This window comes from Microplitis mediator, chromosome 2 (genome assembly GCF_029852145.1).
Source record: "Microplitis mediator isolate UGA2020A chromosome 2, iyMicMedi2.1, whole genome shotgun sequence".
Taxonomy (NCBI): domain Eukaryota; kingdom Metazoa; phylum Arthropoda; class Insecta; order Hymenoptera; family Braconidae; genus Microplitis; species Microplitis mediator.
In genome coordinates, this window is record NC_079970.1 from 9,187,375 (window position 1) to 9,198,550 (window position 11,176).

At 28.5% G+C, this 11,176-nt stretch overlaps 1 long non-coding RNA gene across 4 annotated transcripts; it reads left to right on the plus strand.

Annotated features, from left to right (window-relative positions):
- Positions 1-713: 713 nt before the first annotated feature.
- Positions 714-3,400, plus strand: LOC130663544 (uncharacterized). Of its 4 annotated transcripts, XR_008989213.1 has the most exons (7): positions 714-1,315; positions 1,395-1,542; positions 1,610-1,723; positions 1,834-1,908; positions 2,004-2,217; positions 2,331-2,435; positions 2,514-3,400. It is a non-coding gene; the product is annotated as an uncharacterized LOC130663544 (long non-coding RNA). The 4 variants fall into 4 exon arrangements; XR_008989211.1 differs by having other exon boundaries at positions 1,610-1,908; XR_008989212.1 differs by having other exon boundaries at positions 1,834-2,217.
- Positions 3,401-11,176: the final 7,776 nt, after the last annotated feature.

The window sequence follows — 11,176 nt, forward strand, 5'->3', positions numbered from 1 at the left end:
GCTCAAGAACATTTTTTGTAATCCAGATGGAAAGTCAAAATTTCGTTAGTTCACAAAAAAATTTTTTTGAAACAAGAAAATTTTGGCTTTCCTTCTGGATTACAAAAAATATTCTTGGACGAAGGTATCTATTTTATTTGTGTATTATTTGGTTGAATGTATACTATTCAGGCCTATTGATATTTTTTTATTGACAAATCCTTTATTATAAGGAAAGTAAAATTCATTTTAGACAATGAATATTTTTAATTTTTTTTACTACTTTTTCAGATATAGTGGTATAGCTTGATTCAATAGAAATATAACAATAGAATTACAGTGAACTTACCACTGGAATAAACTCACGCTGGACCTGTTCTTCGGTCAGAGGTCCAGATGAAAACCGGACAATGCGCTTTGTGGGTCAATGAATAAGTCATAATGGGTGTGAACGTACGCACGCGAATCATGTAACAAGTCAATTTTGTAATAATATGACATCAACATGGGTAAAACTTATAATTTGATTTCAATATTGTAAACACAATTACCCGATTTAAGTACTCAATACATCTTAAAATCTGACAAAAATTTATTTCTATATTAAAATTTTTCTGCACTGTAGAGTCATTCGGGGTAAACATGCGTATTGGGTAAGTGTACGCACCCCTTTATCTCCAGGGGAGAGGGAGGTCGTGACATGCGCAGCCAAGTTAATCGTATATTAGCGAAGAATTAGTTTACGCAAGAGAAAGCGAGATTAAATCATCAGTTATTTTCTTTTTAATAATATCAAGAATCAGGTGCTACAGAAATAACTTTGGCCATCGCGGCGAAATGTTCACTCCGTATTGCAGATGGTCACAAATGTAAATGATTTTTTTTTTATGTCAGTAATTTATTTAACTTTATTGTCCAGTATAACTTCTGAGGTTATGTTTGACCGCGGTTAAGTTATATACGTATTGTAACGAAAAATAAAATAATAAAACTTCTGTTGTTTTATATTTTTATAATAAAATACTTGGCCTCATAACGCTAAAATAGTTTTCATCTTTAGTCAATAACACCAAGCAATTGTAGAATGCATAGTTAATCACAATTTCAAGAAATGTCAAAAAATTATATCACCTTTAATTTTCTTACATTCCTTATAATTACATTTTCCAAAAAATATTTTTATTGCATTTATGTGATCGAAAATAGTAGTACTCCAAATCATTCTACACATATTTAATATAATGATATATACAAAACAGAAATGTTTGTATCAATTAATGCTGTATGCCAAGAATGCTTTGATCAGGTGCATGAAAAAAAATTAGCAACAATGCAGGTAATTGTCATGCTCGATTCAGTTAACTTTTCATTAGTTAGCTTTCATTTGTGATATAAAAAAGCATTGTTGCATGTAGGTACTATTGCTTTACAACGAATCATTATTTAAGATGTTTGAAAAGATGCGAAAAGGTCGACGGGTACACAATGAAAATTAACATGTAGTTAAGAGACTATCTGGAGTATACATTAAATTTATACTTTAGTAAATGAAAACAATATCAGGTATAAAATTTTGAATATATATTTACTAAGATTTATTACCAAAACAAACAATTAAAACTTCTTTCAGAGCATTCAATAAATATATATTCAAAAGCTTTTTTATGAAACGGGTTATTATGAAATCATCTATTAAAATGACTATGGAAAAAAAAATATCAATTGATCAATAAATAAACATTGAGTAAATCAAAAATTTATATATTACAAATGATCTTTAGATTTGTATACAGTTCAATATTTTAACATCCCTTTTTCTATTTATGGATAATGACTACGGTTTATGTGATCTAGTTGAATACACCAAAGTGCAAGTTTAATACTACAAAAGTCAAGTGCTCTCAAGTTCTAAACACGACAGAATGAGAGGTAAGTTTAAGTGGGAATTTTTGCTAATAAGACTGGCCAACTGTGTTAATTCTTTTGAGACTTTCTTTGAGCCGTTATGATGACAATCGTTATAGCGGATGGAGCTAAATATATGATATAATGTAGTAGCAAGAAAGTCCTATACCTAGCCACGTAGTTAAGTAGCAAAGTTATGTCGAAAATATAAGAGTGAATTATTCGAAAATAAGTCCAATTAGAGAAAAATGAAGAGAGACCACCATAGTAAAAATAAAAATGAGGCAAAGCTTAGCGCGAATTGACCTTCAAAAGTCAATGACTACTGAAAAAGTATGGTATATATGGCATTCAATCAAAATATTAATTAGCTTATAATTATAATTATTAATGAATTTTCTATGATTTGCCTTCACATTGGTATACTATTACACGAAAATTAACAGCATAAGGTTTACTCAACTTATGGCTGATAAGATGCATTATTGTTCAAATTACACATTATGCAAGTGAAAATGGAGAAAAAAATACGTCACGGAGAAAAATATACGGTAATCATTTCTATGTTATCAAGTTTTCATATAATCAGTACCATGTTATATACAGTGGCAAAAATTTACATGTTACAGTGGCAAAAAATCTCTATAGAGGACAGGAGCATCACGACGAAAAACAAATATATAGAAGCATGTTAAACGGACAAAGAAATATGACTCCAAAACATAAGACTCATCATCATGATTGACAGTACTGTTCCAAAATCTTGAGATTCGAATTAACATAGTAATTAGTTAATAGTAATGATTACCAGACCATATAAAAAACTACAGCTTAGTATATATTATAGTTTCTAGTTTTCAAATTTGAAAGACATAAAAACATATTTTAATTTTATTTATTTTTATAATTACAGATCAATTAAATTAAAAAAAAAAAAAAAAAACATGAATATTCTGGGAAAAGCACTTCTATCGAATTTTATTACCTTAAATCTTGTGTCGGAATCTACTAAATATAAGGCAGTGTTAGATCTTAATGAACCTATTAATCGTTTTTTAAGATATTTTATGTTTTGAAAATTTACAACACAAAATTTATTATAGATAATATATATTTTAATTATATTCAATACAATTTAAAAAAGAGCCGAAGGAAGATAGAAGTAGACGCTTTAGATCTTTTTGTATGAACCAAGTTAGGTAGTCAAGTGACTGGTAACTCGCTCGCCTTCAAATTCTCATAACTTCGAAATAATTCAAATTTTGATTTTTAATTTTCACAGTATAATTTAAAAACATATATATTTCAACAAGTAATAATAAAAGTTTACTTTGACATCAGAAGGTCTCCTTAATTAATAATAAAATTTATACTCAATCTAGTATTCTAATATATTATTTGAATGTATCATTTGTATCTGTTTTTATCGTTTTCTAAGTATATATCGTATCGAACATTCTTCTCTACGAATTTTCAAAGAATAATTTCTATACTGTGTGTAGAAATTGTTTTTAGATTGTTATTAAAATTATTCCAAATCATGTTAAATAATTAGGATATTTCTTCACTTCCTTTACTTCTTTAAGTAATAAAATAAAACAGGGAAAATAAGACACACTCGGAGAAATAAAAAAGAAGCTTTTTTAAAAATGGTTTCAAATCGTACACGGAAAAAAATTAATCGTAAATGCAACATGATGCAGTCTTGGTAAATAAACATGATGAAATCATGTTGCATTCACGTGATTTGTCATGTTTCGGCTACATGATCATCATGTTGCGGTAACATGAGAAAATCATGTTGCATTCACATGATCTGTCATGTTTCGGCTACATGATAATCATGTTGCTGCCACATATTGTCATGTAGCCGAAACATGACAAATCATGTTGCATTCACATGATTTTCTCATGTTACCGCAACATGATTATCATGTAGCCGAAACATGATTATCATGTGAATGCCACATGATTTTTTCATGTTACCGCAACATGATTATCATGTAGCCGAAACATGACAAATCATGTGAATGCAACATGATTTCATCATGTTTATTTACCAAGACTGCATCATGTTGCATTCACGATTAATTTTTTTCCGTGTAATTATTATCATTACACAACTATGTATGGCCATATATGCCCATACATGGTCTATATACGGCTATATATGGCCATATATGTTTAATTAATCACGGGCATACATGGTCATGGATAGTCATACAAAGCTTTGTATGGCCATATATGCCCTTATATGATTCATATATGACCATGCATGACTGTATTAAAAAGTTGGTATGCCCATGTATGGCCATATATGCTTCATATATGAACTATATACGGCCATACATGGCCACATATGTTTCATTTTTCACGGGTATACTTTACATCATCGTATGTGAAATAAGAAATATAAAACTGTTTTTGAGTTTCGTATTTCGTAGATCTTATTAATAACTAAATCCTAACCATGATATGTCAAAATGAAATATTTATTTTTACATTTTTTGATATTTTATCATAATTTTATTTTCCGGTTTGCATTATCTGAGTGTAGATATAAAATAAAAGAAGAAGTTGGTCGGAATGACTTTACAAAAATGAATTACAACGGCACTTTTAAAATAAGGATGCTTGCGCATAGGCTAATTTTGTCTGCCAATAATTTTTAAATTGAATTCATAGGTATAAAATCTATGAAAAATATAGTTTTATATCCTTTTTTTTATCGTTCACATGTTATAAATGAACAGAATTATTAAAATTTTTTTTAAATTTTTTCTTTTTTATAAGATCCCGTTCTTTTCTCGCGTAAAATAAGTCAGATCTGTTGAAATATATCCATAGCTAGCCAGATCTGAATATATATAAAGAAATGAAAACAATTATCAGAAAAAAAATTTAGCAAATATAATTAGATCCGGTGATATGTATCCGAATATGATCAGGTCCAAATTCAACATCAGACTAAATATAATTCGATGTAACCTGATCTGATCATATATCGTTAAATTTAATTTTCTTTTCACAAGATTTTAAAATTCGAGTTTTTAATTTTAGCTATAGCTAATATAGCTATATATATAGCTAAAATATATATACGGTCTACGCAGATCTATATAGATTTAAATAATCAAAAAAATTATATCTATCTTGCTCTTATTTTAGTCTTCGTTTTTTTTTTTTATCTACTACGCCACTGAAACCTTAGATTATTACCCATGCCCTTATAATCGAAAATTTACAAGCATTATAAAAAAATTCATTTTCAAATTGTTTTTTTTTCTAAACAAATTGAAATCGAGATCTTCTTTATACCTTTTCTAATGTTTTATTAAGCAATAAATAAATGAGATGAATAAAAACATAGTCGATTTCAGTGTTTATTTGGTTGGGTGTCGTACTTTTTATATTTAATTACGTAAGATATGACGTTAATCATGAAGTTTCGGTTGAGTATATATACTATCTATAGATAAAAAAAATGGTTTTAACCAACATTACTTAATGTACTTACAAAATTTATATATTTTACGACAAAATCGAAAAATTGATTACTTTTAATTATAACTAATTATACTTTATTACTCCTTCTTCTTTATGATATATTTAACGATAATAGGAAACAATAAATTTATAAATGAAGTTTTAGTATTTGATTTGTTTAAGTATGTTGAACATCTGGAAAAAATCAATTGAATTTAATAATTATAGTCACAACTGTTAATTTGTTATGTCTAAACATAAGATTTGTTCTATTATTCTTACCTATATTATAACATCATTATTAATTTTATACTGTCATAGTTTCCATGTGATTGAAGACAGTGTTGCTCGAAATGATTTTATACAGATTAAATGCAATGGGACATATAAAGCTGGGATGTTTGCATCAATTACTACTGTGTGCCAACAATGCTATGATCAAGTAAATGAAAAAGATAATTACAATAAATGCAGGTAATATATATACTACTGTACATATATTGAAAAATAGATAGAAATAAATATTTTTAATTTCTTGCTAAAAAAATTTAAAATGGAAAAAAAAAAGGAAGCAATTGTTTTTTTAAGCAAAAGAAATAAACATTATTTATAAATACTTTGTTTGATGTATATAGGCACAAATGTTTCACGACATCGGATTTTTTGAAATGTTTACAAAAAGTCAGAAGGATGAGGCATTTAGATCAAAGTAGCCAATATATGATTGAGGAATTATCTGGTGTTTTAGTTATTTATATGGTTGATATATAAAAATTTATGAAACGAATATAACATTTTTTTTATGGAACTAAAAAAATCAATTTTAAATTTTCTATATTTAAAAATGTAAAAATATTCCTAGGTAGAAAATGAACCTTGCAACAAGCTTTCAGTAAGCTAATACTACTAGCGTTAGTTTCTAACTAAGTTACCAACCAACGTAAGTACGTTGATCGGTAACGCTAAAATCAGCTAACTGCGAGCTAACAGTTTTAGCTTGAAATTACATTGAAGACTTAGCTAATATTAAGATAATCAAAAAAGCTTATCGCTAGCTTGTTAAGATTTGATATCTTATTTATAATTAAATAAGTCAAGTTTTTTATAATACAAAAATATTTAACTTGTGATTTAACAAATGATTAAATACCATAAAAATTGATAAATTTTGCTGTAAAAGAAATAATTATATCAATGATAAATTAAAATAATTCATGAATAATAATTAAATTAATTAAAAATAGTTATTATGAAGTTTTTGGTTTTTTTAATATAAATAATAAATGTATAATTACAATTTGATAAAGTAATAAAACAATTTTAAATTTAACACTTTGGAATATATTTTTCTCCGTTCGCAGTAGTGAGGTGACTTTTATAATAAAACCTTTTTAATCGAAGTAAAAAAAATAACGTCAGTTATGCATTAATTTCTCAATTTTATATGATTTATTGATGTTCATCAAAATACTGTCTGTTAATATTAATATTCAGATCCCACTTTTATTAATAACCAATCACTATTGACCCTTACTTACAAATAAGGTTACCCGAGAAAAAACGATCATATCTAACTATAAATAATTTGATCCAAAAATTTAATTTCATTCTAAATCGAAGAGGATCGGAATCCCAAGTGGTCGATTTGACGTAGAATGTCCCATATATAATGTTCTTTTGTTTTATTTCAAAGAAAAGAGCAATCGATAATCGATAAAATTTGTGGAAATCAAAATTGGAAAAAATGTAGTTTTTTACATTAAAATGATAATAATGTAAATCTGAAAACCTTCTTTAACAGGCGCAGAAGTTGGTAGTGCAAATTTCATGTCATAATATTTAGTAGTTTTTGCGTGATGATGGGCGTTCGAAATAAACACCGATCATTTTGTAGATATAGAATCAAAAACTACTAATTTTTGATTAAGAATAAATATGATCGTAATACAACGGTTTAAAATATAAAAATAACTTTTATGAAGACAAGCAAAATGATGTGAATCATCCAGCTGAGCTTCCTATTCACTTGGCATTCTACAGTTGTCAGTTTTCCGTATCTAGGACAATGATATCCCGTCGCTCTGTTGCTCATGCGGATTCTCTTATGGACCAGTAAAAATATCCTCTGCAACCCGGAAGAATTATGCCCCTAACCGTTTCCCATTATAGTTTAGACCGATCACAAGCAGGGGTTGAACTTATTTGGTCAGGGGGGTCTTTTAGCACTATAGCACCTTATGGATATACACTCGTGAAAGTAAAGGAACACACACCGGATATCGAAATAGCTATAACGAGAAGGTGAAGAACAAGAAAAAGATAGAGATTGTTGAGTACACAGTGAAAGGATGAGAAGGGGTGACTCGTCCGGGGGATGCTGTGGGAATGTTCTCACGGTTACAAGATCACCTGTATCTATACTGAATATATACCCTTCTATTATTTTTTTTCTATAGCTTCCTCTTTTAGTTTTCTTCTTTTCTATCATAAGATCGATTTAGATCACTAAGACTGCCTCTAAATTATTGGTTTGATTGTGCGGTTCTATCAATTGTTTACTGGCAGTGCAATTATATTTAAAATAAGTAATGAAAAATTTAGTTACTCTTTGTTTGTATGATTAATAATTCGTTATTTTAATTCTAAAAATGCCAGAATCCACAAATTTTTTAACAGATTTTTCTCCATAAAAACTGAATCTTTAATAGATCATTTTGTTGAATATTGTCAAGTATTCTGAAGCAAAATTAAGTAGCAGTACATTTTTAAGGTTTATAATATTTTGTATCCTATTTCAACCATTATAGGCAAGACCGGGGTAGGACAGCCCACCTATGCGAGTAATTATTTTTTGTAGCTTTTTTGAGTACCGGATATGAATTGTTATGATCTTTTTCTAATAAATTTAAAATTATTTTACAATAATTTTGATAAAAAAAATTTTTTGATGGGACACGACAGTCTACCCTCAAAAGTTATTAAAAAAATGATTTTGTTTTATAATTTTTTTTAAATTTCAAAAATTATCTTACACACTTGAATTTTACAGACATTAAACGAATCTTCAATAGTACATCAATTTTCGTTTAAATTATCATTTTTTGGAATACGACAATTTCTTTCCCGAAAAAAATACAAAATAGAAATTTTTGTTTCATAAAATTGAACTTTGATTTTTTAGATTTTTTTATGTGAGGTCGAATGTGGGGTAGCAATATATTTATATTAATTTGAAAAAATTAATATAATATTTTTAACTTTTTTCTTTTAATTAATTATGGATTCTAATGTGTATGATTTAATTTTTGAATCATTTCTATATGAAATTATGTCTTCTTTTCTAAACACCCAGGTCAAAAAAATAACTTTTTGACTTATTTGACTTGCTTTTGACTTTATTAACTTGATTTTGACAATTCGTTTGACTTACATTTGACTTAGTTACCTGAATTTTGTTTACAGTTACTTATTTTAACTTTAATATAATTTTTTTAACTGAAAAATTTAAATCAATTAAGTCAAATCCAAGTCAAGTTTGGTTTGGATTTGACTTAAATCACTAAAATTTAAGTCAACCAAGTCAAATCCAAAACAACGTGAATTTAATTTGACTCAGCTGGCGTAAATCGGTACTATGTAAAACAACTTAGTCAAAAGCAAGTCAAAACCAAATGTGTTTTCTTATTTTAAAATGTGTTTTTCATTTATTAAAAACAAAAACTTAAACCTGACTTGCTTTTGTCTTGCTAGACTTGCTTTATTTTTAATTTTTAAAGTTACGCCAAAATCAAGTTATTTTTTTGACCCGGGCAAACAAATGAAAAGTTTAGTTCAGTAAATTTTTATAAAAAAAATTACTAAAAAAATTAAAAAATTACTAAGAAATGAGTAAAAACAAAAAAATATATATCTAGAGATGAGTTGTCTGTAAAGACCCTGACAGTATAGGTATTCCAGTTGGTATACACTTAGCTCAGAGTCGTGGCACCCCATATATTTCCTTTTCTACATCCCCACTGCTGTTAATTTTAATTTCCCAGCAAAATCCCTTGCTTTGTAAAGAGTGAGAGTGAAGAGGCGATCGGGCTGCGTTTTTCCACGCACATCATCCCTTTTACATTTTAATTTCTCCCCTTTTGTGAGGGCTTTTCAAAGGTCCGCTACACTACGGTCTATAATATAGGTGGCATCCCTTTAACATTATAATTCTCTGTCTCTCCCTCTCAATGTTATTTTTTTTCCATACAGTTGTCTCCCCTTTTTGCCTTGTAACGTACCGATTTATAGCCGCGGCCCAGGATTTATAAGGAAATGTTATGCCATGACCTGGAATCAATGCAAAACCGTTGGCCTGTCTCACTCTTTCCTCTGTGTTAGATTGCCTGGCTCGTCCAAGTGCAAGGCTTACAGGATTACCAATCTCATGTAGAACTTGTGTGTATTATCGACATCAGAGCAGGTACTCAGTCTTCTCATTCACTCGTTTCTTGATGCTCTTGATACATATATATCCTTTTTCGCATACATTATAAAAATAAATTTACTATAAAGCATCTATATATACCTACGTCTATAAAATACCCTATATATCTATAAGTGATTGATATATGCTTGTCGTTCATATATATATTATATAAATATATCTTCGCGAGAACTTTGCATCTCATCGATGAAAAGATCCTTAACGGAATTATCGGAACATATTCCCATGCCATTAAATATACAGATATTCTTGTCACAAAAATAAAATACCATATGACGGTTACTTTTAGTTGGTATATTTATATTATTATATATGTTCCAAGTTCTGATAGTGAGTATTATAGAATTTAAAACGATTTATGTCCAGAAAATTCCGTTAAACTTTTTGACAAAATAATTCGATAAAAATTTGTATATAAATCCTTTGAAAAATATATATCCAGGCTTAGTTCTATACTCTGTATTCACGTGATATGTCCAATATGTTGGTAGTTGACGAATATTATGCTACACGCTAAAAAAAATGATAACTATTACCATCTTATAAGTGGGAATGATTATCATGCTTTTATGTTAATAATCATTCTTTTTTCGTATGATAATATTTATTATTGCCAATACTAACAGTAGTTACCATTTAGATAGTAATATTTCTTATATCTAAAAAATTTGTAAATTTTGCCATCAGAGATAGTAATGAATATTATCTAGGATAAAAATGGTTACCATCTCCGATAGGAAAAGTTAATATAAAAGAATGAGAATAGTTCAAATGCAAAGATGGAAATAGTTACTTCGGTAAGACGGGAGGTATTACTACTTTTTTTTCCGCGTGTACTTGGTGTCATTTGATTAATATGTTTTTTCAAGATAGCCACTCAACGACGGTCATAAACATATGCCTGTCCGAGGGTGACGAGTTATGCTCTTCACGGTGGCATATGACATATATATATATATATATATATATATATATATATATTGTAGTCATTCGTTACAATATATATACACTGAAAAAAATAATCGCTAGCTGCTAGCGATTTTTTTCTTTAGCAGCTAGCGATTTTTAATCGTTAGCTGCAAGCGATTATTTCGCTAGCGGCTAGCGATTTTTTCTTTAGCAGCTAGCGATTTTTAATCATTAGCTGCAAGCGATTATTTCGCTAGCTGCTAGCGATTTTTTTTTTAGCAGGTAGCGATTAAAAATCGCTTGCTGGAAGCGATTTTTTCGCTAGCTGGAAGTGATTTTTTCGCTAGCAGGTAGCGATTAAAAATCGCTTGCTGGAAGCGATTTTTTCGCTAGCGGGTAGCGATTAAAAATCGC